The following is an 18,148-nucleotide window of genomic DNA, read 5'->3' as shown; positions in this document are numbered from 1 at the left end:
TTTATTTATTTATGTTTTTAGAGAGGGAGGGAGACAGAGTGAGGGGAGGGACAGAGGGTGAAGAAGAGAGAGAATCTTAAGCAATTTCCACACTCAGTGGATGCGGGGCTTGATCTCACAACCCTGAGATCATGACCTGAGCCAAAATCAAGAGTCAGAACACTTAATCGACTGAGCCAACATTTCTAAAGAAGACTCTTTCGAAAAGACTCAGACATTTCTAAAATCCAAAGTGTGGTGCATACTAAGGTGCTGAAGGATTTTTGTTTGTTTGTTTGTTTTCAACATCAACTTTATTATGAAAACTTCATAGTTTATTTACTCAAATCATGTATATTGTAAAACTTGACAACTACAGCTTCTGTCTAGGTCATTGAAATATTACAATTTGTTTAGATGCAGTTATGAATTTTTGTATGCACCACAGATCCAAATTCATTTCTGTAAGATTTGTTAATTTTGTGAGAACTTTGTGTTACCATGGTGCTATGGTCCATAAAAATTTGTATTTCTATTATCACCATAAACCAAGCAATTTTATCTTTAGTGTTAAACTTTTTAATAAATTCACAAAAGCATTTATTATAAAATTGTATGCTTTACCTTTGTCAGAATGAATTTCTAAACACTTTATTTTGACTCTTTAATTTCAATGAAAAAATTCTATTGGAATTAACTGATTTCTGCTTAAAGCATCTGATGAAACTACTGGAGTCACCACATTAACAGGTATCAATTCATTTTATAATTATTTACAGTAACTCATTGATATGAGAAAAAATTATTTAAGAAATTAGCCATCTGATCTAAATGAAAAGTCATGTTTCACAGGCTTACATGTTTCATGTATAAATGCATGTTCTGGAGTGCCTGGGTGGCTCAGTTTGTTAAGCAACCAACTTGATTTCAGCTCAGGTCGTGATCTCAGGGTGGTGAGATCGAGCCCAAGGCTGGGCTTCATGCTGGGTGAGGAGCCTGCTTAAGATTCTCTCTTTCCCCCTCTGCAATCCCCTGCCCCCCACCCACATACGTGTGCTCTCTCAAAAAAAAAAAAAAATGTATCTTCTTCAGTTTTGTTTGTTAAATCACCATTTTTGGGGTAGTTGTGTTAAATTTACTAACTTCTAAAGTGGATGCTGAGTATCCTTCCACAGAATTGTGTCTTATTTATTTTTTAAAAAATATTGATAACAATATCACTCTAACACGTAAGAAAATCATAAATATCGTAAACATTTTGCAAAATGTTTGTGCATTTCAGTTTTCTAATAAATGAAAATCCCATAATTCATTTTTTCAGTTTATATTACTTGCATTTTATATGTAACTTTTGACTTTTGAACCATTTATTCTGAAATGGGTTATTACAAAATAAAAAGAATATTATCAAACATCAGAATAAATAAAATAGCTATAGATGTACAGCTTATGATAAATACCTAAAGAACTGTAGCAAAAGTATTCAGATTATTATTTAGAAATTCCTGGGGCACTGGGTGACTCAGTCAGTTAAGCATCCAATTCTTGATTTCGGCTCAGGTCATGATCTCAGGGTCATGAGATTGAGCCCCATGTCGAGCTTGGCACTCAGCAAGGAGTCTGCTTGAGATTCTCTCTCCCTCCCTCTGCCCCTCACCCTGTTTGCATGCATACTCTCTCTCTCTCTCTCTCAAATAAATACGTCTTAAAAAAAAAAAAAAGTTTTATGGCAGATGGCTCAGCCTTTTTTAAAAAAACATATATTTCACATCTATTTTAACTATAATTTCTTACATTTCCACTGACCCCCTAATTGGTGGCCTGGAAGCTTTCACATCTTGCAGCCTGCATGCAGGTATAGTAATAGCTGGCTGGTAAGCCAAGTGGCTGCCCAGGGCCACAATGGTACCCTAACCATTAATACTAAATGGAACAGGATGCTGGAACAACAGGTAAATTAGGACTATTTGGGGGAAACTATGATTACATGCATCATCAGGTCAGTAGATAATGCCAGATTATTATTCCAAAGTGTATGTGTAAATGTTTCCATTGTTTCGTGTTCTCTTTGATGGAGTAGAATGGGGCTTGTCTCTTTTGGTGTTTTGTTTTTTAAGCTCATTAAATGGTATATATTTTATTTTTATTCTCCATCTCATCCATCAAGAGTTTCATCCTCTTTAATAAAGAAAAACACACATTTTAAAAATTCAAATTCATCAATATAGAATACAAAGCATTAAGACATACCAATGAGCACAATGCTTAAAAATGGGGAAAATGATTAATAATACCACTTATTGAAAAAGCGTATAACAGTTTCTTTGGAGGATAATTTTACAGTATATGCTCAGGTTAAAAATATGTATATCTTTTATACAAAGACTACGGTTCTTTCTATGCATCCCAGAGAAATATTTATCCATTAAAAACAACACTGGCAAACATTTTGATTAAAACTACAATATGATGATTTAGTACAAACATTAAATGCAATATTTAAAATAGACTATGTGAGCTATATATTATTGTGCAATGAAAATGTATCCAATGTAAATGTTTCCATGAAAAAAAGCAAGTAGCTGTATATATGGATGGGCAGATTTACCACAAAGCTAAGGAAGCTGCAGAGCACTTCACTTGCATGGGGCCTGTCCAATTCTTGGATCTGCCCCCGAAAATATGTACTTTATAATATCACATGTGTAAAAAAAAAAGTTTTCATAAAACAAAGATGTATTTTTATATGTTCATGTATAGATACATTTTCTAACAAACAGATTAAGAATTCCAAATATACTCTAAATGCACAAAAATATTTATTTTTGGAGTTAGGAATTAACATTCAGAGTCTGAGTAGAGGCAGGAGAAGTTTGAAGATTTAACATTATATACATCATAAGATTTCTGTAGAATGAGCATATATTATTGTGTGAGTAATGTAATCGAAATAAAACTTATTTTTAGATATCCAAAATGAGGAAAAAAATACTTGATAGAATGTCATTTTCTTGTCCAGAATAGAAAAGAGATATACAGTCAATAGAAAAAATTATGAAAAATAAAATGGAAATGTAGAGAATAGTTTGTCAGCCTGCAGCACATTTTCTGAAGAAAGCTACAGAGGATAAAAACAGAGGGAATAGTTGTAAACAATATTCTAAAGGATGAAGTCTGAGAATATTTATAATAAGTTTGTAGAGAGTTTTCAGCTTGGGACTAACTTACAGGATTATGGTAGAATGATTTTTAGTCCCCTATGAAACCTCCCTTTGTCATGCTGGACAGTACTTCTCCCCTACCTGGGACTCTGCCTTTGGTCATGTGTCTGACGTCAGCCAATCACATGTGAGCAGCAGTGAGCGTGTTCTGTTCGGGCCCAGCCTGAAGCTGGGTGCTCCAGCTTGCCAAGTCCCATTAGGTTAGCTGATTGCAAGACTAGCTGTAGCTGCATGATTATCAATGAGTGATGTTTTAAAACCACTGAGTCGTTTTTATACAGTGGTAACTGAGTAATACAAGTGTCCTAAAAGATAGATAAAATAAACCCACACATAGATATAATGCAGTGAAATTTTACAATATCGAGGATAAAAAAAGAAAATTCTTAAAAGCTACCAGAAAAAAGGATTATCTTCAGACCCACAGCAATTATAGTGTTAGTAGACTTGACATTAAAAAGCAACAGAATTAGGGCGCCTGGGTGGCTCAGTTGGTTAAGCGACTGCCTTCGGCTCAGGTCATGATCCTGGAGTCCCGGGATCGAGTCCCGGATCGGGCTCCCTGCTCGGCAGGGAGTCTGCTTCTCCCTCTGACCCTCCCCCCTCTCATGTGCTCTCTCTCATTCTCTCTCTCTCAAATAAATAAATAAAATCTTAAAAAAAAAAAAAAGGAACAGAATTATATCTTTAATCTAGAAATGCATACCAGGTAAAATACCATTTAATAATGCAGGCAGAGCAAAAGAGACCAACATGTCCAAACACCTTCACATTAAAACTACAGCTATTGCTAAAATAAAGGCATCATGTGTGAGATAATAATTGCACATTTTAAGCATCATATAAAAGAAAATCTAACAATTTCAATCCTGATAGGAAAAGAACTTTATAACAACTGGAAAAATTATTTGAGAAAAGGCGATGATCATGGCCTTAAGTGAATTAATATTTGCAAAGTTCTGGAAGAGTGTCTAGGCCATAATAAATACTGTATAAGTAAATTATTTTAAAAATAATCAACTTTGCAGACTTTTGAGAACATATTTTCTTACAGAAATTTATTGATTTTAATGTTAGTCTACTGGAGACTGATGAAGTAAATACAAAAGGTTAAGCACAGAGTTGAACTGAAAAATACAATTAAAAAGCTTGTCCTAATAGCTATACACAGAACATTGTACCCAATAAATAAAAACTGTATATTCTTGGGGTGCTTGGGTGGCTTAGTCGGTTAAGTTTCTGCCTTCAGCTCAGGTCATGATCTCAGGGTCCTGGGATTAAGCCCCACCTTGGGCTCCCTGCTCAACGGGGAGTCTGCTTGCTTCTCCCTCTCCCTCTGCCCCTCCTCCTGCTCATACTCTCTCTCTTTTTCTCTCTCTCAAATAAATAAAATTCTTAAAAAAATAGAAACTGTATATCCTTTTCAAGAAATACAAGACATTTAAAAAATTAATTATATTAAGAGTTACCAAGATATATGAAATATATATCTTTGTCTGTCATCTAAGATAATATATATTATATATATTAAATAATGAATATACTCTCATATAATATAAGTATATATAATATATATAAGAGCACATATATATACATATTAATGAAGTGTTCCATTCAAGAATTTAGAAAACCAAAAATAAACCCTACACTAGAATGGAAATGAGAAAGGAAAGGACATAAGTAAAAAACAAAACCAGGGGTTCCTGGGTGGCTCAGTCCATTAAGTGGCAGACTCCTGATTTTGGCTCAGGTCATGATCTCAAAGTCCTGGGATTGAGACCCAAGTCAGGCTCCATGCTCTGCGGGTAGTCTGCTTGAGATTCTATCTCTCCCTCTCCCTTTTCCCCTTCCCTTCTCATGTTTTCTCTCTCTCTTTCTCTCTCAAATAAAATCTTTTAAAGAAAAAAATCTAAAACAGTATAAACGATAACTAAAAATTCTTTTGTTTTTAAAGATTTATTTATTTATTTGAGAGAGAGAGAGGGAGAGTGAGCATGAGTGGGGGGAAGGGCAGAGAGAGAGAATCTCAAGCCAACTCCCAGCTGAGAGTGGGGCCTAATTCAGGGCTCGATCTCAGGACCCCAAGATCATGACCTGAGCCAAAACCAAGAGTCAGACGCTTAACCCGCTGAGCCACCCAGGCTCCCTAATAAATAAAAATTCTAATGAAGGAAGGGGGAAAACAGCACAACTAAACACACAAACACATGATAAAGTGTTCGTAACTCTAGATCGAATGTAGCTTTAAATTTTCCAAAACCTCACCCTTATCACTACACCGTTCGAAAAGATATTAGGGCTAGATCATTTTTTATAAATAATCCTCTTTCTAGTCCAGCAACCAGAAAAAGGAGGCTGGTGGTGTAGAACGGCTGTGTGGCTATCCATAGTACTAGGTTGAGCAGGAGGGGAAGACCAGGCCTACACCCAACTTGAGGGAATAAAAAGAGTTTGGGTTATTTATCTACTGGATACTTAAGGGAGCTGGTACAGTGAGGATACAGAGTATAACAATCACAATCATGCATGCATCCAGCTACCAACTATTTATTATCTATCAAAATATGTGACATGTTTCTAGACACTGGTCATACAGCAGTTAAGTAAGAGTTGGAGGCTCTACTCTTAAGAAGCTTACATGGGCGCCTGGGTGGCTCAGATGGTTAAGCGTCTGCCTTCGGCTCGGGTCATGATCTCAGGGTCCTGGGATCGAGTCCCGCATCGGGCTCCCTGCTCCTTGGGAGCCTGCTTCTCCCTCTGCCTTTCTCTCTCGCTCTGTCTCTCATGAATAAAAAAAAAAAAAAAAAGAAGAAGCTTACATTTTGGTGGGGGTACCAAACGAGTCTAAATGAGTCTAAATGAATTACTCTACATTAAAACAAAAGAATATATATATATGCATTATCTATTTATATTTGTTAAATATAAATATATATATGCATTAATCTATAATATATATGCATTTAATATATATGTGCATTAAATATAGTTAAATTATATATGCATTAATCTATAATGATACATAAAGAACAATATGTAAATACCTATATTAGAAGATTGAGAAGTAATAAATACTCTGAGTTTATTAGAGAACTAATACATTCTCTGAGGAACTGTAAAGTGGGGTAAGAGAATAAAGTGTAAGTAGTAGTCCTTTAAATCCCTTCTTAGGAGCCACTGAGCAGGAGGCAAGTGACAGGGTGGTGGGTGTATGGTCGCTGGTTTACCAGCACAGCCATGGGGAGATCCCTGAGCTCAACCGTGGCTGGCCTGTTAGAGGCCCCCATGAACCCCAGTGCAAGGCCAATGGGAAGAGACAGGCCACAAACATAGCCAGAGCCTGATCCCTGAACATCTCTAAGTCATGATAAGGACCTAGAATTTTATTCTATGTGTGATGGGAAGCAAAGAGACAGATTTGTGAGGAAGAATGACATGATTTATCATGATGCTTTTTAGAGGATCGCTCTGGATGCTGTAAAGAGAATGAAATATAAGGGGTCAAGACTGGAGACCTGGTGACTCGTCCAGAGGCCAGGGCAGGAACCTGGGTCCATGGTAATCCCCATCCTTGTCTGTCCCTCCAGTTTGACCTCACAACTGTCTATCCTCAACTCACTTGAGTAAATAGACATTATTTGAAGGCTATTGTTAAGATAGCCCCTTCCTCTTTCTTTCAAAAAGCTAAATATTCCTAGCACTTTTTATACTAATTTCATTCTCATTATTTAATCATTTGACTTGCTTTTGAAACCTCTCCAAATTATGCACATTTGTCTAAACCAGTGGGCTCTAAAAATAGAACCCAGAAAGTCCCAAGTAAGATCAGAAAAATTAAGCACACGATACAAATTTTTCTATTGGAGTTAAATGTATTCTGATGATTCATCCAATTGTCTTTTTTTTTTAATCAAAGGTTTTATTGCTGGTGGTTTTATAACATCTATGAAGGAATTGGTCATTTGAGAAAGCTGTTGTCTTAGGCCAGGTTTCCTGAGTAGTGTGTGCAGGAGGTTTATTGTGGGGTATTCTGTGGGTGCTTTAACACCTGCAAGGCAGTAAAGGACATAGGACTGGGCTGATGGAGAAGCTGACCTATTATAAAATGAGAGCAAAGTTCCCAGCAATGTCAGAACTGCTCTAATTGGAGATCAGATGTGGTCCTCACACTCCATATCCACCAATCAATGGATGCTGGGTGTCCTTGGATGGAGTTATAAACTTGATCAAGGCAGCTCTCTTTGGCCTGAAGACCTTACCTACAGAGGGACTCACCCACTGGGGAATGAGCATCTTGGTCCTGAGGAGGGGATCCAGATAGCCTAACAGCCAATACAGCTGTTCATTGACTCGTAGTTTCAAGCAGAGGTGATAAATAGTATTTAACCTTTGGGGTGTCTCCTTATTCCAGAGATGTTACTCTCTATCCAACTGTGAAAAACTGCCCTGCTTAACTATTCCTTACTGTCCTTCAAGGCTCCGCATCATTCTCATCTCTGTATATCCTTTCTTTCTAACCCCATCTCGTATAGTCTGTTGAATTTAGTACTTTCTACTTCTCTGAACTGTGCTGTGCTTTGGTTCTTTAATTACAACACAAGGGAACCAAAAGCCAGAAAATCAGTCAAAGGTCTTTCTGCACTAAAAGCAATGCATCAGTCAATATAAAGAGCGCCTATTCCATCACACTCATGTTTATCCTGCCCTGCTTCCTGAGGGTGGAAGACTTTAATTGTCCTCACCCTCCTAAGCTCTACAGTTGGTATTTTTTGTTACTTGATTGTGGTGGGGGTGATAAGGAAGGGGTCAGACAACAGAGGATTCTAGACAGCAGCTTCCCGTGAGCTCCTACTCAGAGTAGCCAGTGACCATTCCAGCAAGAGGCAAGAGTGTTCTAACCATTATTTCCATTGCTTTGAGCATAAATTGTTGATCCCTGAAGAAATGAAATGTCAACATTTTTTAGCTTATTTTGGACACTAAAGGCAAGGTTCTTCCTGATCTCTACAAGTGAAAAAACAAAGAAGCTGAATTCTTAAATGAGGGACTTCAGTAAAGGATAGTGTTGCTCTTCCATGAGTGTAAGTAGGAGTAGGCTGTTGTGAAATTTTCATAGCTTGCTCAGTATTAGTTTCATACACACATTCAAGAAGGATATTTCATTACGTGTTTGTGTCCAGAGCGTCAGACTTGATTTTTGTATTTTCCTAAGCATCTGCCCCATCACATATCACCAGGAAATAATCTCTCTCTTCTTTGTGTTCATGTGACAGTTGTGATTGTGAATCAATGTCCTATATCACTAAAAGGAGTAGGCTGGTCGGCAAAAGTCCTGAGTGTAATTCAGCTAGTTTAAGGAAGAGTAGGTCAAATGGTTTTTGGAAAAGGGAGGCATTACTCTTGCAGTTGGCTGGTGCTGGTTGGACAGTTTAGGTTTAGCAAGAAGGTGGAATAGGAAATGTAGCAGGGCTAAAGTCATTTGTAAAAATGGTGGGAAGAGAAAGCTCCAGGAGTCAAAGTAATGCTAGTGCCACAGTAGAAATTTTTAATCCTTCAGGTTCTCTTCTGGGCTGTCCTCTTGGTCAGCAGGGAAACTGTTGCTCTAATCTGACCTCTGAAATAGCTACCTTACTTCCATCCAATGCAATCTCAGACTAGCTGGGCATGACTGCTGTCAGAGCTTGTTGTGACTTCTGTCTTTGTATGTTGGATTTTGGTCATGGATTGAGTGAGTAATGGTGCATAAGCATCTAAAAATCAGGAGAAAACACAGTGAATTGTGATAAAAAAAAAAAAACAAGCAAGGACCGGACAAGTATCAGAATGCTTGGGACCATGACTCTTAGAACAAATTCTGCCCCAGCTGGAATCAGCCAGGAAAATAGATCCCACCCTTTCTGGAATTTTTAGATAAGGCAAGTTTCATACCCATACCTTTGTGTTCATTCTCGAGATTTGCCCAGACAACCAGGGTTAGGAGAAGAAACTTTCAGAACTTCATTCTAGCAACCAAAAACGTTAATGCAAGAGAGAGGTGGGAAATGACAGTGGAAAGAAAATGGTGGAAAGACTAAATAGGCTGGCAGCTGGAGGCCTGGAGTGTGGGGGTCTCAGTCTAAAGATTTCCTTCAATACTAGATTTGAAGTTCTTGGGAGAGCTACCTCCTTCAGATGAAGTCTGATTCTGGAGAATCCCAAGAGATTCTGTGTTAGATCTCCTGTCAATATGGATATTTAGGAGGTCAGGGTAGGACATCTCTTAAACTTAGAAAGAAGGATCCAAACTTTTAAAAAAAGCAGTAAAAACTACTTAAAAAAGGGGTGGCGAGGTGGCAAGCATACACACACACACACACACATATGTATATGTGTGTATATATGTATATAATCACAGATATCTTAGTAGTGTATTTCAACCTTTAGGGCTTTGCAACCAACCAGATTTTGAAGGGATAAGGGAGAGAGGAATTTAAACACAATTTTGAGGTTTAAAGCTTGGATATCTAGAAGGATAATGGTCCTATTAACAGAAATAAGAGCAACAGGAATACAATTAGGTTTGGTGTGGTTGGCAGATATATGAAGGATTTGATTTTGAACATCATGAGACTGTCATCTTGGTCACTAGTTCTCAATGATCATATTACTAAATATTAAATCAGTCCTTTTGATGAACCTACATTTGTGAAATGACTCTTAGGCCTGAAGTGTGTGTAGCATTATGTTCTCACAGTTTTTAATTTTAAAATAAGTTTTGTAAATTTTGTGTTCTGATGACCATCAAGGCAATCTGCACTATACAATAAGTTTGAAAAGCCATTTATCCTCATGAATTTTTAAACTCTGAAAAGTGGAAAAACCCTGTATTTATGTTAGGAGATAAACTTGGTAGCCTAGAAACGAGGTACAGTACTGCTGGATACTCAACAGCTTATTTTGGTGCAATAATGAAAGGGCAATTTAGAGGCACCTGGGTGGCCCAGGTGGGTGAGCTTCTGACTCTTGATTTCAGCTAGGTCACGATCTCGGGGTCGTGAGATGGAGCCCCACACTGGGCTCCACCCTCAGTGGGGAGTCTGCTTGAGATTCTCTCCTCCTCTCCCTCTACACCCCTCATGGCTCTCTCTCTCTCTAAAATAAATACATAAATAAATAATCTTTAACAAAAGGATGATTTAAATGGAGAAATGTTCATCAGATATTATCACAAATGTCTAACAGAGTAGCAATATGGCTCAGACAGACATGGAAAGCTCTTCTCCAATTTAAGCGCACTTGTGTACCATTGGCACAGTTTCGTGCCTTCCTAATGTGCAATAAATTCTCTTAGCGCTGACCACTGCTTTTTGTGTGTGTTGACTCTTTCTCTACAGGCACAACTGAACATGTGGCAGAGACGCTCAGCTGCCAATCTGTTGTGGATTCTATGGCGGGGCACTGAAGAGAGGGGACTTGCACTTTTTCTAGGCCCAAAATTAAGGCTGGGTATTGTAAACATCAAAGCAAACAAAAAATTATCATTTGTTATTACTAATTTGCAAAATGAAAGTTCTCCCTGCCTTTCTGTAACTCATGAACTTGTTCAAAATGTATGTCTATTGAGAGAAAAAGTAGAATTTGCATACTTTATGGAGCAGAGCCCGAGCCATTATCCTAAAACACAGATGTGCATATAATAATTCTTCATTTGGGTACATGCTATCTAAAAGAGACAACTCCAGCTCAACACTCACATAATGGGTCCCAACCGAAGCTTTAACCTCCCCAACCTGTGGCACCCCCCCAACCAAGTCTTTACCCCAATGACACTAATTTCATCTTTCCCCAGATCACCCTCCTTATCCTTCAGGTTTTGGACATGATGCTTCTTACATATAAATTTTTCTTCTGATCTACCTAGAAAACATGTATTTATTCTTTGAGACTAAATTGAAGTATTATGTTTTCTCTGATCTTTCTGGAATTTCTTTAGGCAGTGTTAGATTTAAATCAACTATTATCCTGTCATATTTTGTTGTCCATTTGAACACTTAGCACATTTATGTTTTCATATATTGATATTAATCGTTTAGTTGGTCTGTCTATTCTACTTCATTATATGTTTCTAATTCAGGGATCCCATAGAAATCCAATTACAAGGGTGTCTGGGTGGCTCAGTCCGTTAAGTAAGGGTCTGACTCTTGATCTCAATGCAGACCTTGATCTCAGGGTCATGAGTTCAAGTTCAAGTTCAAGCCCTGCATTGGGCTCTATGCTGGCCATGGATCTCATATATATATATATATATATGTATTTTTTTAGAAGGTTTCTACACATTGAAGGTTTGTGGCAACCCTGTGTCAAGCGGGTCTATCGGCACCATTTTTCCAACACCATTTGCTCCCTTTGTGTCTCCATCTCACACTTTGGTAATTCCCACAAAATTTCAATTTTTTTCACATTATTATATTTGAACTGCTGCAATGTCATGATAAAACTGTAACAGATGAGGAGTTGCTTCTTATGGATGAGCAAAGAAAGTGATTTCTTGAGACGGAAACTACTCCTGGTCAAGGTGCTGAGAAGATTGTTGAAATGACAACAAAAGATCTAGAATATGACATAAACTTAATTGATAAAGCAGCGGCAGGATTTGAGAGGATTGACTCCGATTTTGAAAGAAGTTCTACTGTGAGTAAAATGCTATTAAACAGCATCCCATGCTACAGAAAAATCGTTCATGAAAGACAGAGTCGATGGATATGGCAAACTTCCTTGTTGTCTTATTTGATGAAATTGCTGCAGCTACCCCAACCCTCAGCGACCACCGCCCTGATCAGTAGCAGCCATCAACATCAAGGCAAGACCCTCCACCAGTAAAAACATTACAACTCCCTGAAAGCTCAGATGATGTTCAACATTTTTTTAGCAATGAAGTGCTTTTTTTAAAAACAAAGGTATGCACATTGCTTTTTTAGACATAATGTTATGGCACACTTACTAGACTATATAGTATAGTTTAAACATAACTTTTTAAAAAGGTTTTATTTATTTATTTATTTGAGAGCAGGGGGTGGGGGGATGAGGAGCATAGGGAGAGGGAGAAGCAGACTCCCTGAGCAGGGAGCCTAAAGCAGGGCTCAATCCCACAACCTAAGCTGAAGGCAGACATTTAACCCATTGAGCCATCGTGGTGCCCCTAAACATAACTTTTATTTGTACCAAGAAACCAAAAAATTCATTTGACTCACTTAATTGCAGTATTTGGTTTATTGTGGGTGGTCTGGAATTGAACCTGGCATATCTCCAAGGTGTGTCTGTAATGAAAAAAAAAAAAAAAAAAAAGAACCTACATAACAGTTATTACTGAGACTTTATTATGTATCAGGAGTTGTATTTACATTATCTCATCTAACCTTAGAGTAACATTCTATGTGGTAAGAATTATCCTTAATTTACAGATGAAATGAAGTTCCAGAGAAGCCTAGTGACTTGTCTAAGGTCACATAGTTAGAGAACAATTGAGGAATCAATTCCTGGTTTACCTGACTCCAAAGACCGTTCTTCTAAACACGATATTAGATGTTTCTTTTAAGATGATCTTACTTCTGGAGAGTTATTAAATTATACATGCCTTTGGTCAGTTTCTAATATATCTTTCTTGAAAGTACAGATATATACAGCTTGAAAAATACAGTTTGAAATACAGCTGTATTTGAAAATACAGCTGTGGTATCCCAGCTTAGTATGGGAATATTCACACTAGAGGTCAGGATGAAGCCTGCTCTACTACTAACTTTATTTCTAAAAGATTCCTGAAAAATCTTACACAAAAACATTCATTTTCAATTACGTCTTAGCCGCCAAGAAGAGCTTGTTGAGAGGAGTAGTGAATGAATTATGAAACACATTGCTTGTTATAAGCAGACTCTCAATAAATTATTGTGGAATTGAATGTAATGGATGAATTATGCGCAGGTATGTAAGTTAAAAATTTTGCCATTTTCCCTAAATCACTTTCTATATATAAATATCACCTTTACATTGTTGAATTTGTAGTATGAACTTAATTAATATGTATTATTGATTGCTTTAAGTACTTTATCTGGGCTTCTCTAGTAAAAACAAAGAGTAATAATTACCTAAATAGGTCATACTCAAGCACTCAATATTACTCAACTAGTATATATGCCAGATCATTGGGAGCTAAGAAAAAAACAAAACAAAACAGAACTGCTGCTAAACATAAGGATAAGGGGATAAATACATGGATGGACTTTCTAAATTGCAAGAACTTTCTTCTTTCTCGTGCAATGTACTTGAGGCAGTCGGATTCCACTTGGAAGATGTTGGTACTGACAAAGATGCTTTCTTTGACCAAATTCTAGGCAGGCTTCTCTGCCAGGTCTGAACTCTGCCATACAATGACTTGAACAAACACAAACATAGTTTCCAATAGCTCGAGGTCACATCCCTAGACTGACCCCAGCCCCCTTGAAGGGTCTGCCTGAGAAAGCACCAGACCAGCAGAAGAACTGACTCTTCTAGCCAACACCTGAGAATGTGCCCCTGGCCATGTTTTCTTGAAGCATGTATTTAAAAGGACTTGCCAGTGGGAATAGTTCATTTGACTATTTGAGATGTATGTGTATCTACTACCACGTAGGAGTGTCTTTCTCAAGGTTCTGAAAACCGTCTTTTCAAATGTAATCATCAGGAAGGACATAGCCACTGTTTCCTGATCTCTGTGGGAGGACAGAATCCTAACCTCGATGATTGCCAGCTAGCAGACATGGCTGGCCGAATCGCATCTACACTGACCAACCCTTGGTGATTTTTCACTCCCCAGAGTCTACTGAGCCCCCATTTCTACTCCATCATTCTTCCTTCAAACTGTCCAGTCATCTCTACAAATCAAAGTTGGGTTCAGTGCAAGATGCATTCTTTTCCCCATTGCAATAGTTATTGCTGATAAAGTCTGTCCTTATCACTTTAACTGGTGTCCAGCTTTGTTTATCTTTGACAATAGTTTAGGTATTGGGAATTTAAATTTAGCTATTGGGAAACAAATCTAGATGAGTCAGTACTCTGAGGTGAAATGTCAACTCTCATGTAAAATAATAGATTGCTGAAAGGAAGAATGATTTGCACCATATCGAAATTGAGATAATATAAAGTAGACCAGCAATGTTCTCCGCTTTGACTTGCAAGGATAGACACAGTCTAAAATACATTCATTACATAAAATGTTATCTCTGAGAGAGCAAACATTTTTTTTTCTGCAACTTCACTGCATATAAAATTGCTCAACTTCTATGTAAATAGTCTTTTGTTTCTGATGAACTTCCTATTTACCCTTTGATAAATATAGAGCATATTATAAATGGAAAATCTTACATATATTCACCACCTTTAGCCACTGTTACTATATTGTAGCATTTCTGCTATGCATTTTCTGTTTTCTTACAATTAACATTATACCATAAGAGTTTCCTGTGTCATTAACAATTCTCAGAAGCCTGTATTTATAGTCTACATATACTATATATGCATGTATGTAGCCCAGTTAATATGATACCCTTAATCTGTATTGGTTCTGATATACTTGCTAGAGAATGGTGCAGAAAAGAATATCTGTATTGACAAATAATTTTATTCATTGGACTGTTTTTTAGGCTTCATTTGTATGGATTCAAAGTGCAGAAACATGGTATGCTTTTGACATATATTGCCAATTTGCTTTCTTTCCCAGAAGTCCGTCCCAATTTAGAACCTCTTTGGAAATGGAAGAAATTGTTGCCTATACACATCCTTTAAAAAATTTCTCCTTTTGAGTTTTTTTTCTCATCTGATAGACAAAAAATGGTCTTTTATATGGGCATTAATTTATTTCTTTGATTATTGGTGAAGCCGAACTAAATCCCCCAAAGAGAAATTCAGGATGAAAGTAAGGCTGAGGAATATAAAAAGCCATAATGAAGTCTTCTTTCCTGGACACCTTTTAAAATAGACAGATGTTTATATCCCTTGAGAGGTTTCATCTAATGCCACCCGACAAAAAGAAAACATCACATTCCTATGGCATCACCTTTTGTAGTTCACTTTGAGAAACTAGTGTTTCTCAAATTGTTCTTTGACTTAGCAACCCTCAGTTCCAGTGGAATCTGATGCAGACTCCCCAGAGAGAATGATTGCTCAGGTTAAAGCAGAGTGAGGGCCACAAGCCTCACAGTTTGGGGTGCTCCCCTCAGAGAAATGCCTGAGTGGGCTATGGGCAACACAGTTTTTACATCACTGATATGGTTAAAGAACAAACAAAATGGAGGAACAGAGAGATTATACAATTTGTCAAATGTCACACAACTCTTAGCGATAACATCTCCAAATGCTTTACAGACTTATGTACACCGTGTTTATTTTCTCACTTTTTCTCTTTTCTACACCCCTATAGTCGCCATCCTATTTGGCAAGGGGGCAATTTTCCTAAAAATGAGCCATCCTATGTGTTGACAATATTTGCTTCAAGTGTTACTCATGCCTAACTTCACAGCTGTGGGTTTCATGCACTTCTTATAATCCAGGTCTTATTTGTTCTTAAGCACACTCATATGCAAATATTGAAGAACAGAGAAATGAAAAGGCAGGCTAAAGAAATGAGTGAAAATTGACAGAATTTTAATGTTCCAGAAGTTGCTGCTTTAAAAATATAAATGTGGTTACGTGAGAGAAAGAAGCATGGAAAATGTTGGTTTCCTTTTGCCAATTATGGAACATTGGTAGCTTTCTGGAGGAGTTCATGTCAGGAGCTCTATTTTTTTCTTCCATATGGAAGTAATAGTTTTTACTACTGATTTGGCAACTTTTTCAGCCTCTTAAAATATTGAGATCCCTGTTATGTTTAAAACAATCTTTCACATGAAAATAATGAAAATTAAAAATTTTTTTCTTCTATATCAATTAATCTTATTTCCCCTCTTTTTAATGGTATCACTTAGAATTTGCAGTGAGATACATTTCAAGAAATACATAATTTATTGTTTTTTGAGTCTTTAATTGGGTCTCTGTCAGCTAAGTAACTACACTGTGACATCCTGGGTCAACTCATTTAGCTCAACTGGGTTAAAGTTCTGGGCTGTTGCAGATAATTCTCTTACTTAGTCATGTATGTTTGTATCTAAATTCCATAGCTCAGAAAAACAGTCCTGACTCGTGATGACCTCCAGGTCTTTGTGTGCCCAATTAACCATTAAATATTTAACAATCTTTTTCTTTTTCAATATTGCCTCTTATATAGTAGGGCCGAGAATCCTTAACTGCATTTCTCAGAACCTCTGCCAGCACTCGGAGGCAGCAATTAGAGACACTTGTATGAAATTTGGGAGGTGGAAAACAAACAGAAGGCATGATGCCTCTTGGCAGGCTGGGGCAGGAGTGTGGGCCTTGGCCTTGGAAGCCGGGAGGCATTTCCAGTGATTCTGGGCAACCCCCTGCGAGTCAGTCACTTGTGCAAGGTGGCTGGTAGCTGACCTCACTGTCTGTTGTCTCCTGCAGGTCCTGATTTCTTGAACATCAGTAGATTTTTCCTGACCTTGCTTGCTAGGACTCCAAATGGTTTTGAGAGCTGCTATTTTCTGTATCGAATACCTTCCTTCTCGGAATAGCTGCTATAATGTCTGTTTCCCTAATGAAACACTAATACACTAATTTTCTGCAAAAAACTGATCTCAAATTTCATTCCAGAGTAAATCCTTCTATGTTTGCCAAGCCAGATGAGGCCTCGTTGTATTCACTTGTCAATTTAGTGTGACACACACACTTCTTGAGTGGCCATAGTGTGCCTACACCATTTGTGAGGAGCATGGCCTGTGGTTCTGATCAGGCATGAAGACAAGTAAGATTTAGGAGCTCAAAGAACACACACTGGGAGAGAAAAAGCACACAGCTTATATAAGACAGACTGTGACGTGATCTGAGAGGCAGAATAGTGGGAATACAAAGAGAAATTAAAAATACTTGAATGAGGGACATTTGGGAAGGTTTCATAAGGACCATGGAATTTGTTTGTTAAAAAGCTGACAAAGGGATACAGTTAGAATTCAAGAAAAGGAAGAGGGCGCCTGGGTGGCTCAATTGGTTGAGCACCTGACTCTTGATCTCAGCTCAGGTCTCGATCTCAGGGTCATGAGTTCAAGCCCCGTGTTGGGGTCCATACTGGGCATAGAGGCTTCTTTAAAAAAAAAAAAAAGAATTCAATAGAAGGATAGTGTTATAGAGGTGTTTAAAATACATGTAGAATAATGTGAATTTCCATGGTGGGTTGAGGGTACCTTGGCAGTCAAAAAGATGTTGGGACCAGTTGGTAGATGGCTTTGGACGCCATGCCAATGACTTTGTTCTATTGGTCCTTACAACATGGGACTGTTTAGGAGAGAATGGTGAACGGTATCTACACTTAGGTGAGTGAAGGCATAGTCACCATCAACAGAAAGGTAGTTTGAGAGTTTGAGACATACTTCTGGGGTGTTCCAGGTGTATAGAGAAGAGATTAAAGAGTTGAGGGTAAACACAGAATCTATTTGTTATTTCTTCCTGCTCAATTCAGGTGGAAGGAATCCAGAAATTGTGCTATTTATGCCAGCTTCCGTGTATCTTTGATAAATGGGAAGTACGTGAAAGGAACTGCTTGCTTCTTTAATCCTTGCCATTCTACTCTCCAAAGTTTTTACGGAATCTCATTTACCTGGGGAAGAAAAGAGGGAAAAAGAGCTGCTACAGGGGACCGTCACTCACTGGCAAGAAGGGAATAGATCTCAAATGCAATGTTTCTTCCAGTAGATGGCTTTCTTGTTCAATTAGCCTAAACTCAAACACTGGCAGTTAAACTCTACCCTCCTGTCAGCTTTTGTACTCAGCTTAGTGTAGGGCTACTTCTTAGGGAATAAAAACAGGATTTCATAGGCACTCACAAA

The sequence above is a fragment of the Mirounga leonina genome, unplaced genomic scaffold (assembly GCF_011800145.1).
Source record: "Mirounga leonina isolate KUSES-001 unplaced genomic scaffold, KU_Mleo_1.0 Mir_152, whole genome shotgun sequence".
In the NCBI taxonomy this organism is placed as follows: domain Eukaryota; kingdom Metazoa; phylum Chordata; class Mammalia; order Carnivora; family Phocidae; genus Mirounga; species Mirounga leonina.
Note: the sequence above shows the minus strand (reverse complement) of the source record.